Source organism: Heterodontus francisci, chromosome 22 (genome assembly GCF_036365525.1).
Source record: "Heterodontus francisci isolate sHetFra1 chromosome 22, sHetFra1.hap1, whole genome shotgun sequence".
NCBI classification, from domain to species: Eukaryota; Metazoa; Chordata; class Chondrichthyes; order Heterodontiformes; family Heterodontidae; genus Heterodontus; species Heterodontus francisci.
In genome coordinates, this window is record NC_090392.1 from 38,265,859 (window position 1) to 38,280,463 (window position 14,605).

General features: G+C 44.2%; 3 non-coding genes across 3 annotated transcripts; all 3 read right to left on the bottom strand.

Moving 5' to 3' along the window:
* Positions 1–2,364: 2,364 nt before the first annotated feature.
* On the bottom strand, positions 2,365–2,437 carry trnav-cac (transfer RNA valine (anticodon CAC)). The gene has a single exon. It is a non-coding gene; the product is annotated as a tRNA-Val (tRNA).
* Positions 2,438–6,199: 3,762 nt separating this feature from the next.
* On the bottom strand, positions 6,200–6,272 carry trnav-aac (transfer RNA valine (anticodon AAC)). The gene has a single exon. It is a non-coding gene; the product is annotated as a tRNA-Val (tRNA).
* Positions 6,273–9,670: 3,398 nt separating this feature from the next.
* Positions 9,671–9,743, bottom strand: trnaa-ugc (transfer RNA alanine (anticodon UGC)). The gene has a single exon. It is a non-coding gene; the product is annotated as a tRNA-Ala (tRNA).
* Between the last annotated feature and the right edge of the window lie 4,862 nt (positions 9,744–14,605).

Sequence of the window (14,605 nt, forward strand, 5' to 3'; positions counted from 1 at the left end):
TGAATTGTATAGATGACAGGCAAATACAGGAAAACAGGTCAGTATGCAACACAATCCCATGGTGCCCATTTTCAGATGCACAATATTCATATTTTCCAGCAAATGAAAGAATTTTTCAGTGAATCATTTGTAAAGTCAGTGTTAATGACATTTGTGCCTTTCTTTCTTCTCTTTTTGCAACATACTGGCGCCAAAATCCAATTCATGTACATTCATGTTTATTGGGGAGACCAAACGCAGACTGGGTGATCGCTTTGCGGAACACGTCCGCTCAGTCCGCAAGCAGGACCCTGAGCTTCTGGTTGCTTGCCATTTCAAGACTCCCCGCTGCTCTCATGCTTACATCTCTATCCTGGGCTTGCTGCAGTGTTCCAGTGAACAACAACGCAAGCTCGAAAAACAGCATCTCGTTGACCGATTAGTTTAGTTTCGTGAAACAGGCCCTTCGGCCCACCGAGTCTGTGCCGACCATCGACCACCCATTTATACTAATCCTACACGAATTCCATATTCCTACCACATCCCCACCTTCCCTATATTTCCCTACCACCTACCTTTACTAGGGGCAATTGGGAATGGCCAATTAACCTATCAACCAGCAAGTCTTTGGCATGTGGGAGGAAACCGGAGCACCCGGAGGAATCCCACGCAGACACAGGGAGAACTTGCAAACACCACACAGGCAGTGCCCAGAATTGAAACCGGGTCGCTGGAGCTGTGAGGCTGCGGTGCTAACCATTGCACACGAGAGCGTGCCGGACTGAACATTGAGATCAATAATTTCAGATCATGACGGGCCCCCCATTTTACTTTCACTTTTTGTTATTTTTCTTGTTTACATTTTTTACATTTTTTTGTATGTTTATTTTATTTCATCTTAGTTTGTTCAGTTTACTTACCCACTGTTTTGTTTTCATGTTTGTACTTGCTGCTGTTCAATTTTCAATCCGTTAACAGTCCTATCTGTAATAATGCTTTGTCTTTCAACACACCATTAACATATTGTTTGCCTTTGCTCCATGACCATCTGGTCAGCTATTCTGTGGCCTTGCCCAATCTGCACCTTCTCCTTTGTTATCTCTTGCTCCACCCCCGCTTTACTTGCTTCTAACCTTTGACTTTTCTAATATTTGCCAGTTCTGAAGAAGGTTCACTGAGCCGAAATGTTAACTGTGCTTCTCTCTCCACAGATGCTGCCAGACCTGCTGAGTATTTCCAGAATTTCTTGTTTTTATTTCAGATTTCCAGCATCCACAGTATTTTGCTTTTATTCATGTATAGTCTTCCTCAGTTCAATATGAAGGAGCGGGTTGATATTGAGCGGAGCCGCAGTGCATCTCATTTTCAACGCCACCTTGTTAGTTTTCCTGTTACTCGCCAAATGAAGAACAATACAAAGTGATAATTTGGCACGTCTGCCTGTTTCCTTAGCTTCAGTTACAGAATCAGCTGTGTCCGTCTTTCAGGGAGGCAAAGTACTCTTCGCGGCTCTGCGTGACGCTGAATAGTTATGTTAATCTGCATCAATAAACCCAGGTATGTCTCTGTTACTGACTGAACAAAACGCTAATAGGTCTGTGAGCGAATGTCATAACTTAAATAACTTTTTCCCCTCTGCGTGTCATGAACCTTTACCCCTTGTCATAATTGCGGCTGCATGTTAAGAGCTGCGTTGTCAAGGTGCTTAAGACACCAAGAATCTGCCGCAGCAGTGGTTAAATTGAAAAGGATTTTTACCCCTTTTACCCAAAAAGAAATGTTCAGGAGGAGCATTTTGCCCAAACTTGTTTCCACCGGAGATTCATCATTGCAACTCAAAGAAAGTTTCAGTCACTTGGGTGTTCTGTTCGAGCTGCTCGGAGGTTTAGTGGCCCGGATATCATGTGCCTACGTTTTGCTGAGCCTGTGCTTGGTTTCTGGGGAGATTTGGCCCGGGTTGTGCTATTGTACCTCCCTGAGATGGCCAGTAACCTGTTGATTGAGGCAGCAGACCCCTCTTGCTGCTAGCAGCGAGTAATTGGACAGTGCGGGTTAAAATATTGCGGCGTGCCCCTGTCTCAACGAATGTGGAGCTGGCGAAAGTGAATTGCTGATGTGCTTTTGCCTCGTCTGAAATGAGACTTAGATCAGCTGTGACTTAGCAAGCTAGTGTTGCAGGTTTCTAATCTAATCTGAGCCAAATGAAGTGCAAGTGCTAGGTTTTGAGGAACTTTCTGCAGCATCAGGACAAGAAAGAGGAGCGATTGCAAGGCATTGTGCACACAATGTGCAAGAGAAACAGGACTTTGAGAAATTGTGTTGTGTTAATGGGGAATGTCAATGATAGCAAATATCGTGGTCAGAAGTTTGGGTTTGTTTCGAAAATGTTTCTGCCCTGTTTCGAACTGGGGACCTTTTGCGTGTGAGACAAACGTGATCACCACTACACTACAGAAACTCAACACGGTTGCAGTGCTGAGGAAGCTGCAAGTATTGTTAAACTATACAGTCAAGATCTATTTGTGGTGCTTGTTTCGTTTAAATGCAATTCCACTGTGACATTTTGCAAGGCTGCAGAGGTATTGACCCAGCAATGGACGCTCAGCAGTGCACAACACATTGCCAGGCCATTGAGGCCATCGTACCATTGCCACTTTTTTCAAAGACTTGCCAGTTGGGCCCACTTCCTTCGCTCTGCTTTTGTTTGCCTCTCCTTTCATGCAATTATCCAATTCCCTTTTTTGTCAACTCTCACTTAAGAAACTAAGTTTGTAATAGGTGGAGCAGATGCTGCAGTGTCAATGCACAGTGTGCCATCATTGACAAAGATTCCCTTCCCCAACCACTCCAAGACATCCACTTGGGATTCTTGCCAAGTTCTGGATTTCATTTCTCATTATTTACTGATTGCACTGACACATATTTGTGCTTTTAAACTCTTTATTTTTATCAAATGCGTCCTTATTTTGCTGATTTGCAACATACAATGTGATTACCCGAGCAGTAGAATGCGTAACAGAGGCAGTTAAATAATGGGGGCGAAGCTTCGCTACAGCTATATAATGTCCTGGTTAGACCCCACCTGGAGTGCTCTGCATAGTTCTGGGCATTCCACTTTATAAAGTATACAAATTGGCCTTGGTATACAGGGCAGTTCAGATCCAGCAGAATGTTTTCAGAGTTCAAATGGTTAGATTAGGAAGCCATGTCCCCGCTTCCACAGAGACAGCTGTTGGTTTCCACCTGGTGCCTCACTTGCTTCTGAATTTCAAGGTGTAGAATGAAATCAAGCAACGTAACCCAAGTTTGCAATGCATTCCATGCAATCATCAACCACATCATTCCCGTCTTCCTCACCTTAGCTGCACAGCCCTCTAAACGTTGCAATCCACGTCACACAGGATTTGTTCCAGGATTAAACTTTCAGTAGGATTATATTAATATCTGTGCCCGCATCTTGAAATGAGATTCTCAGCGATATCCAACACAAATTGAATTGTATAGATGACAGGCAAATACAGGAAAACAGGTCAGTATGCAACACAATCCCATGGTGCCTATTTTCAGATGCACAATATTCATCTTTTCCAGCAAATGAAAGAATTTTTCAGTGAATCATTTGTAAAGTCAGTGTTAATGCCATTTGTGCCTTTCTTTCTTCTCGTTTTGCAACATACTGGCGCCTAAATCCAATTAATGTATATTCATGTTTATTGGGGAGACCAAACGCAGACTGGGTGATCGCTTTGCGGAACCCGTCCGCTCAGTCCGCAAGCAGGACCCTGAGCTTCTGGTTGCTTGCCATTTCAAGACTCCCCGCTGCTCTCATGCTTACATCTCTATCCTCGGCTTGCTGCAGTGTTCCAGTGAACAACAACGCAAGCTCGAAAAACAGCATCTCGTTGACCGATTAGTTTAGTTTCGTGATGCAGCACTGAAACAGGCCCTTCGGCCCACCGAGTCTGTGCCGACCATCGACCACCCATTTATACTAATCCTACACGAATTCCATATTCCTACCACATCCCCACCTTCCCTATATTTCCCTACCACCTACCTTTACTAGGGGCAATTGGGAATGGCCAATTAACCTATCAACCAGCAAGTCTTTGGCATGTGGGAGGAAACCGGAGCACCCGGAGGAATCCCACGCAGACACAGGGGCGGCACAGTGGCGCAGTGGTTAGCACCGCAGCCTCACAGCTCCAGGGACCCGGGTTCGATTCTGGGTACTGCCTGTGCGGAGTTTGCAAGTTCTCCCTGTGTCTGCGTGGGTTTTCTCCGGGTGCTCCGGTTTCCTCCCACATGCCAAAGACTTGCAGGTTGATAGGTTAATTGGCCATTTTAAATTTCCCCTAGTATAGGTAGGTGGTAGGGAAAATATATAGGGACAGGTGGGGATGTGACAGGAATATGGGATTAGTGTAGGATTAGTATAAATGGGTGGTTGATGGTCGGCACAGACTCGGTGGGCCGAAGGGCCTGTTTCAGTGCTGTATCTCTAAACTAAACTAAACTAAACTTGCAAACACCACACAGGCAGTGCCCAGAATTGAAACCGGGTCGCTGGAGCTGTGAGGCTGCGGTGCTAACCATTGCACACGAGAGCGTGCCGGACTTAATATTGAGTTCAATAATTTCAGATCGTGACGGACCCCCCATTTTACTTTCACTTTTTGTTACTTTTCTTTTTTACATTTTTTGCATTTTTTTGTATGTTTATTTTATTTCATCTTAGTTTGTTCAGTTTACTTACCCACTGTTTTGTTTTCATGTTTGTACTTGCTGCTGTTCAATTTTCAGTCCGTTAACAGTCCTATCTGTACGAATGCTTTGTCTTTCAACACACCATTAACATATTGTTTGCCTTTGCTCCATGACCTTCTGGTCAGCTATTCTGTGGCCTTGCCCAATCTGCACCTTCTCCTTTGTTATCTCTTGCTCCACCCCCGCTTTACTTGCTTCTAACCTTTGACTTTTCTAATATTTGCCAGTTCTGAAGAAGGGTCACTGAGCCGAAATGTTAACTCTGCTTCTCTCTCCACAGATGCTGCCAGACCTGCTGAGTATTTCCAGAATTTCTTGTTTTTATTTCAGATTTCCAGCATCCACAGTATTTTGCTTTTATTCATGTATATTCTTCCTCAGTTCAATATGAAGGAGCGGGTTGATATTGAGCGGAGCCGCAGTGCATCTCATTTTCAACGTCACATTGTTAGTTTTCCTGTTACTCGCCGAATGAAGAACAATACAAAGTGATAATCTGGCACGTCTGCCTGTTTCCTTAGCTTCAGTTACAGAATCAGCTGTGTCCGTCTTTAAGGGAGGCAAAGTACTCTTCGAGCTCTGCGTGACGCTGAATAGTTATGTTAATCTGCATCAATAAACCCAGGTATGTCTCTGTTACTGACTGAACAAAACGCTAATAAGTCTGTGAGCGACTGTCATAACTTCAATAACTTTTTCCCCTCTGCGTGTCATGAACCTTTACCCCTTGTCATAATTGCGGCTGCATGTTAAGAGCTGCGTTTTCAAGGTGCTTAAGACACCAAGAATCTGCCGCAGCAGTGGTTAAATTGAAAAGGATTTTTGCCCCTTTTACCCAAAAAGAAATGTTCAGGAGGAGCATTTTCCCCAAACTTGTTTCCACCGGAGATTCATCATTGCAACTCAAAGAAAGTTTCAGTCACTTGGGTGTTCCGTCCGAGCTGCTCGGAGGTTTAGTGGCCCGGATATCATGTGCCTACGTTTTGCTGAGCCTGTGCTTGGTTTCTGGGGAGATTTGGCCCGGGTTGTGCTATTTTACCTCCCTGAGATGGCCAGTAACCTGTTGATTGAGGCAGCAGACCCCTCTTGCTGCCAGAAGCGAGTAATTGGACAGTGCGGGTCAAAATATTGCGGCGTGCCCTTGTCTCAACGAATGTGGAGCTGGCAAAAGTGAATTGCTGATGTGGTTTTGCCTCGTCTGAAATGAGACTTAGATCAGCTGTTACTCAGCAAGCTAGTGTTGCAGGTTTCTCTTCTAATCTGAGCCAAATGAAGTGCAAGTGCTAGGTTTTGAGGAACTTTCTGCAGCATCAGGACTAGAAAGAGGAGCGATTGCAAGGCATTGTGCACACAATGTGCAAGAGAAATAGGACTTTGAGAAATTGTGTTGTGTTAATGGGGAATGTCAATGATTGCATCTATCGTGGTCAGAAGTTTGGGTTTGTTTCGAAAATGTTTCTGCCCAGTTTCGAACTGGGGACCTATTGCGTGTTAGACAAACGTGATCACCACTGCACTACAGAAACTCAGCACGGCTGCAGGGCTGAGGAAGCTGCAAGTATTGTTAAACTATACAGTCATGATCTATTTGTGGTGCTTGTTTCATTGAAATGCAATTCCACTGTGACATTTTGCAAGGCTGCAGAGGTATTGACCCAGCAATGGACGCTCAGCAGTGCACAACACATTGCCAGGCCATTCAGGCCATCGTACCATTGCCAGTTTTTTCAAAGACTTGCCAGTTGGGCCCATTTCCTTCGCTCTGCTTTTGTTTGCCTCTCCTTTCATGCAATTATCCAATTCCCTTTTTTGTCAACTCTCACTTAAGAAACTAAGTTTGGAAGAGGTGGAGCAGCTGCTGCAGTGTCAATGCACAGTGTGCCATCATTGACAAAGATTCCCTTCCCCAACCACTCCAAGACATCCACTTGGGATTCTTGCCAAGTTCTGGATTTCATTTCTCATTATTTACTGATTGCACTGACACATATTTGTGCTTTTAAACTCTTTATTTTTATCAAATGCGTCCTTATTTTGCTGATTTGCAACATACAATGTGATTACCCGAGCAGTAGAATGCGTAACAGAGGCAGTTAAATAATGGGGGCGAAGCGTCGCTACAGCTACATAATGTCCTGGTTAGACCCCACCTGGAGTACTCTGCATAGTTCTGGGCATTCCACTTTATAAAGTATACAAATTGGCCTTGGTATACAGGGCAGTTCAGATCCAGCAGAATGTTTTCAGAGTTCAAATGGTTAGATTCGGAGGCCATGTCCCCGCTTCCACAGAGACAGCTGTTGGTTTCCACCTGGTGCCTCACTTACTTCTGAATTTCAAGGTGTAGAATGAAATCAAGCAACGTAACCCAAGTTTGCAATGCATTCCATGCAATCATCAACCACATCATTCCCGTCTTCCTCACCTTAGCTGCACAGCCCTCTAAACGTTGCAATCCACGTCACACAGGATTTGTTCCAGGATTAAACTTTCAGTAGGATTATATTAATATCTGTGCCCGCATCTTGAAATGAGATTCTCAGCGATATCCAACACAAATTGAATTGTATAGATGACAGGCAAATACAGGAAAACAGGTCAGTATGCAACACAATCCCATGGTGCTCATTTTCAGATGCACAATATTCATATTTTTCAGCAAATGAAAGAATTTTTCAGTGAATCATTTGTAAAGTCAGTGTTAATGACATTTGTGCCTTTCTTTCTTCTCTTTTTGCAACATACTGGCGCCAAAATCCAATTCATGTACATTCATGTTTATTGGGGAGACCAAACGCAGACTGGGTGATCGCTTTGCGGAACACGTCCGCTCAGTCCGCAAGCAGGACCCTGAGCTTCTGGTTGCTTGCCATTTAAAGACTCCCCGCTGCTCTCATGCTTACATCTCTATCCTGGGCTTGCTGCAGTGTTCCAGTGAACAACAACGCAAGCTCGAAAAACAGCATCTCGTTGACCGATTAGTTTAGTTTCGTGAAACAGGCCCTTCGGCCCACCGAGTCTGTGCCGACCATCGACCACCCATTTATACTAATCCTACACGAATTCCATATTCCTACCACATCCCCACCTTCCCTATATTTCCCTACCACCTACCTTTACTAGGGGCAATTGGGAATGGCCAATTAACCTATCAACCAGCAAGTCTTTGGCATGTGGGAGGAAACCGGAGCACCCGGAGGAATCCCACGCAGACACAGGGAGAACTTGCAAACACCACACAGGCAGTGCCCAGAATTGAAACCGGGTCGCTGGAGCTGTGAGGCTGCGGTGCTAACCATTGCACACGAGAGCGTGCCGGACTGAACATTGAGTTCAATAATTTCAGATCATGACGGGCCCCCCATTTTACTTTCACTTTTTGTTATTTTTCTTTTTTACATTTTTTTACATTTTTTTGTATGTTTATTTTATTTCATCTTAGTTTGTTCAGTTTGCTTACCCACTGTTTTGTTTTCATGTTTGTACTTGCTGCTGTTCAATTTTCAGTCCATTAACAGTCCTATCTGTACGAATGCTTTGTCTTTCAACACACCATTAACATATTGTTTGCCTTTGCTCCATGACCTTCTGGTCAGCTATTCTGTGGCCTTGCCCAATCTGCACCTTCTCCTTTGTTATCTCTTGCTCCACCCCCGCTTTACTTGCTTCTAACCTTTGACTTTTCTAATATTTGCCAGTTCTGAAGAAGGGTCACTGAGCCGAAATGTTAACTCTGCTTCTCTCTCCACAGATGCTGCCAGACCTGCTGAGTATTTCCAGAATTTCTTGTTTTTATTTCAGATTTCCAGCATCCACAGTATTTTGCTTTTATTCATGTATAGTCTTCCTCAGTTCAATATGAAGGAGCGGGTTGATATTGAGCGGAGCCGCAGTGCATCTCATTTTCAACGCCACATTGTTAGTTTTCCTGTTACTCGCCGAATGAAGAACAATACAAAGTGATAATCTGGCACGTCTGCCTGTTTCCTTAGCTTCAGTTACAGAATCAGCTGTGTCCGTCTTTAAGGGAGGCAAAGTACTCTTCGAGCTCTGCGTGACGCTGAATAGCTATGTTAATCTGCATCAATAAACCCAGGTATGTCTCTGTTACTGACTGAACAAAACGCTAATAAGTCTGTGAGCGACTGTCATAACTTAAATAACTTTTTCCCCTCTGCGTGTCATGAACCTTTACCCCTTGTCATAATTGCGGCTGCATGTTAAGAGCTGCGTTTTCAAGGTGCTTAAGACACCAAGAATCTGCCGCAGCAGTGGTTAAATTGAAAAGGATTTTTGCCCCTTTTACCCAAAAAGAAATGTTCAGGAGGAGCATTTTCCCCAAACTTGTTTCCACCGGAGATTCACCATTGCAACTCAAAGAAAGTTTCAGTCACTTGGGTGTTCTGTTCGAGCTGCTCGGAGGTTTAGTGGCCCGGATATCATGTGCCTACGTTTTGCTGAGCCTGTGCTTGGTTTCTGGGGAGATTTTGCCCGGGTTGTGCTATTTTACCTCCCTGAGATGGCCAGTAACCTGTTGATTGAGGCAGCAGACCCCTCTTGCTGCTAGCAGCGAGTAATTGGACAGTGCGGGTTAAAATATTGCGGCATGCCCCTGTCTCAACGAATGTGGAGCTGGCGAAAGTGAATTGCTGATGTGCTTTTGCCTCGTCTGAAATGAGACTTAGATCAGCTGTGACTTAGCAAGCTAGTGTTGCAGGTTTCTAATCTAATCTGAGCCAAATGAAGTGCAAGTGCTAGGTTTTGAGGAACTTTCTGCAGCATCAGGACTGGAAAGAGGAGCGATTGCAAGGCATTGTGCACACAATGTGCAAGAGAAATAGGACTTTGAGAAATTGTGTTGTGTTAATGGGGAATGTCAATGATTGCATCCATCGTGGTCAGACGTTTGGGTTTGTTTCGAAAATGTTTCTGCCCAGTTTCGAACTGGGGACCTTTTGCGTGCATGACAAACGTGATCACCACTACACTACAGAAACTCAGCACGATTGCAGTGCTGAGGAAGCTGCGAGTATTGTTAAACTATACAGTCATGATCTATTTGTGGTGCTTGTTTCATTGAAATGCAATTCCACTGTGACATTTCGCAAGGCTGCAGAGGTATGACCCAGCAATGGACGCTCAGCAGTGCACAACACATTGCCAGGCCATTGAGGCCATCGTACCATTGCCAGTTTTTTCAAAGACTTGCCAGTTGGGCCCACTTCCTTCGCTCTGCTTTTGTTTGCCTCTCCTTTCATGCAATTATCCAATTCCCTTTTTTGTAAACTCTCACTTAAGAAACTAAGTTTGGAAGAGGTGCAGCAGCTGCTGCAGTGTCAATGCACAGTGTGCCATCATTGACAAGATTCCCTTCCCCAACCACTCCAAGACATCCACTTGGGATTCTTGCCAAGTTCTGGATTTCATTTCGCATTATTTACTGATTGCACTGATACATATTTGTGCTTTTAAACTCTTTATTTTTATCAAATGCGTCCTTATTTTGCTGATTTGCAACATACAATGTGATTACCCGAGCAGTAGAATGCGTAACTGAGGCAGTTAAATAATGGGGGCGAAGCTTCGCTACAGCTATATAATGTCCTGGTTAGACCCCACCTGGAGTGCTCTGCATAGTTCTGGGCATTCCACTTTATAAAGTATACAAATTGGCCTTGGTATACAGGGCAGTTCAGATCCAGCAGAATGTTTTCAGAGTTCAAATGGTTAGATTAGGAAGCCATGTCCCCGCTTCCACAGAGACAGCTGTTGGTTTCCACCTGGTGCCTCACTTGCTTCTGAATTTCAAGGTGTAGAATGAAATCAAGCAACGTAACCCAAGTTTGCAATGCATTCCATGCAATCATCAACCACATCATTCCCGTCTTCCTCACCTTAGCTGCACAGCCCTCTAAACGTTGCAATCCACGTCACACAGGATTTGTTCCAGGTTTAAACTTTCAGTAGGATTATATTAATATCTGTGCCCACATCTTGAAATGAGATTCTCAGCGATATCCAACACAAATTGAATTGTATAGATGACAGGCAAATACAGGAAAACAGGTCAGTATGCAACACAATCCCATGGTGCCTATTTTCAGATGCACAATATTCATCTTTTCCAGCAAATGAAAGAATTTTTCAGTGAATCATTTGTAAAGTCAGTGTTAATGCCATTTGTGCCTTTCTTTCTTCTCGTTTTGCAACATACTGGCGCCTAAATCCAATTAATGTATATTCATGTTTATTGGGGAGACCAAACGCAGACTGGGTGATCGCTTTGCGGAACACGTCCGCTCAGTCCGCAAGCAGGACCCTGAGCTTCTGGTTGCTTGCCATTTCAAGACTCCCCGCTGCTCTCATGCTTACATCTCTATCCTGGGCTTGCTGCAGTGTTCCAGTGAACAACAACGCAAGCTCGAAAAACAGCATCTCGTTGACCGATTAGTTTAGTTTCGTGATGCAGCACTGAAACAGGCCCTTCGGCCCACCGAGTCTGTGCCGACCATCGACCACCCATTTATACTAATCCTACACGAATTCCATATTCCTACCACATCCCCACCTTCCCTATATTTCCCTACCACCTACCTTTACTAGGGGCAATTGGGAATGGCCAATTAACCTATCAACCAGCAAGTCTTTGGCATGTGGGAGGAAACCGGAGCACCCGGAGGAATCCCACGCAGACACAGGGAGAACTTGCAAACACCACACAGGCAGTGCCCAGAATTGAAACCGGGTCGCTGGAGCTGTGAGGCTGCTGTGCTAACCATTGCACACGAGAGCGTGCCGGACTGAACATTGAGATCAATAATTTCAGATCATGACGGGCCCCCCATTTTACTTTCACTTTTTGTTATTTTTCTTTTTTACATTTTTTACATTTTTTTGTATGTTTATTTTATTTCATCTTAGTTTGTTCAGTTTACTTACCCACTGTTTTGTTTTCATGTTTGTACTTGCTGCTGTTCAATTTTCAATCCGTTAACAGTCCTATCTGTAATAATGCTTTGTCTTTCAACACACCATTAACATATTGTTTGCCTTTGCTCCATGACCATCTGGTCAGCTATTCTGTGGCCTTGCCCAATCTGCACCTTCTCCTTTGTTATCTCTTGCTCCACCCCCGCTTTACTTGCTTCTAACCTTTGACTTTTCTAATATTTGCCAGTTCTGAAGAAGGGTCACTGAGCCGAAATGTTAACTCTGCTTCTCTCTCCACAGATGCTGCCAGACCTGCTGAGTAATTCCAGAATTTCTTGCTTTTATTTCAGATTTCCAGCATCCACAGTATTTTGCTTTTATTCATGTATATTCTTCCTCAGTTCAATATGAAGGAGCGGGTTGATATTGAGCGGAGCCGCAGTGCATCTCATTTTCAACGCCACCTTGTTAGTTTTCCTGTTACTCGCCGAATGAAGAACAATACAAAGTGATAATTTGGCACGTCTGCCTGTTTCCTTAGCTTCAGTTACAGAATCAGCTGTGTCCGTCTTTAAGGGAGGCAAAGTACTCTTCGAGCTCTGCGTGACGCTGAATAGTTATGTTAATCTGCATCAATAAACCCAGGTATGTCTCTGTTACTGACTGAACAAAACGCTAATAGGTCTGTGAGCGAATGTCATAACTTAAATAACTTTTTCCCCTCTGCGTGTCATGAACCTTTACCCCTTGTCATAACTGCGGCTGCATGTTAAGAGCTGCGTTTTCAAGGTGCTTAAGACACCAAGAATCTGCCGCAGCAGTGGTTAAATTGAAAAGGATTTTTGCTCCTTTTACCCAAAAAGAAATGTTCAGGAGGAGCATTTTCCCCAAACTTGTTTCCACCGGAGATTCATCATTGCAACTCAAAGAAAGTTTCAGTCACTTGGGTGTTCTGTTCGAGCTGCTCGGAGGTTTAGTGGCCCGGATATCATGTGCCTACGTTTTGCTGAGCCTGTGCTTGGTTTCTGGGGAGATTTTGCCCGGGTTGTGCTATTTTACCTCCCTGAGATGGCCAGTAACCTGTTGATTGAGGCAGCAGACCCCTCTTGCTGCTAGCAGCGAGTAATTGGACAGTGCGGGTTAAAATATTGTGGCGTGCCCCTGTCTCAACGAATGTGGAGCTGGCGAAAGTGAATTGCTGATGTGCTTTTGCCTCGTCTGAAATGAGACTCAGATCAGCTGTGACTTAGCAAGCTCGTGTTGCAGGTTTCTATTCTAATCTGAGCCAAATGAAGTGCAAGTGCTAGGTTTTGAGGAACTTTCTGCAGCATCAGGACTAGAAAGAGGAGCGATTGCAAGGCATTGTGCACACAATGTGCAAGAGAAATAGGACTTTGAGAAATTGTGTTGTGTTAATGGGGAATGTCAATGATAGCATATATCGTGGTCAGAAGTTTGGGTTTGTTTCGAAAATGTTTCTGTCCTGTTTCGAACTGGGGACCTTTTGCGTGTTAGACAAACGTGATCACCACTACACTACAGAAACTCAACACGGTTGCAGTGCTGAGGAAGCTGCAAGTATTGTTAAACTATACAGTCAAGATCTATTTGTGGTGCTTGTTTCATTGAAATGCAATTCCACTGTGACATTTTGCAAGGCTGCAGAGGTATTGACCCAGCAATGGACGCTCAGCAGTGCACAACACATTGCCAGGCCATTGAGGCCATCGTACCATTGCCACTTTTTCCAAAGACTTGCCAGTTGGGCCCACTTCCTTCGCTCTGCTTTTGTTTGCCTCTCCTTTCATGCAATTATCCAATTCCCTTTTTTGTCAACTCTCACTTAAGAAACTAAGTTTGTAATAGGTGGAGCAGCTGCTGCAGTGTCAATGCACAGTGTGCCATCATTGACAAAGATTCCCTTCCCCAACCACTCCAAGACATCCACTTGGGATTCTTGCCAAGTTCTGGATTTCATTTCTCATTATTTACTGATTGCACTGACACATATTTGTGCTTTTAAACTCTTTATTTTTATCAAATGCGTCCTTATTTTGCTGATTTGCAACATACAATGTGATTACCCGAGCAGTAGAATGCGTAAGAGAGGCAGTTAAATAATGGGGGCGAAGCTTCGCAACAGCTATATAATGTCCTGGTTAGACCCCACCTGGAGTGCTCTGCATAGTTCTGGGCATTCCACTTTATAAAGTATACAAATTGGCCTTGGTATACAGGGCAGTTCAGATCCAGCAGAATGTTTTCAGAGTTCAAATGGTTAGATTAGGAAGCCATGTCCCCGCTTCCACAGAGACAGCTGTTGGTTTCCACCTGGTGCCTCACTTGCTTCTGAATTTCAAGGTGTAGAATGAAATCAAGCAACGTAACCCAAGTTTGCAATGCATTCCATGCAATCATCAACCACATCATTCCCGTCTTCCTCACCTTAGCTGCACAGCCCTCTAAACGTTGCAATCCACGTCACACAGGATTTGTTCCAGGATTAAACTTTCAGTAGGATTATATTAATATCTGTGCCCGCATCTTGAAATGAGATTCTCAGCGATATCCAACACAAATTGAATTGTATAGATGACAGGCAAATACAGGAAAACAGGTCAGTATGCAACACAATCCCATGGTGCCTATTTTCAGATGCACAATATTCATCTTTTCCAGCAAATGAAAGAATTTTTCAGTGAATCATTTGTAAAGTCAGTGTTAATGCCTTTTGTGCCTTTCTTTCTTCTCGTTTTGCAACATACTGGCGCCTAAATCCAATTAATGTATATTCATGTTTATTGGGGAGACCAAACGCAGACTGGGTGATCGCTTTGCGGAACACGTCCGCTCAGTCCGCAAGCAGGACCCTGAGCTTCTGGTTGCTTGCCATTTCAAGACTCCCCGCTGCTCTCATGCTTACATCTCT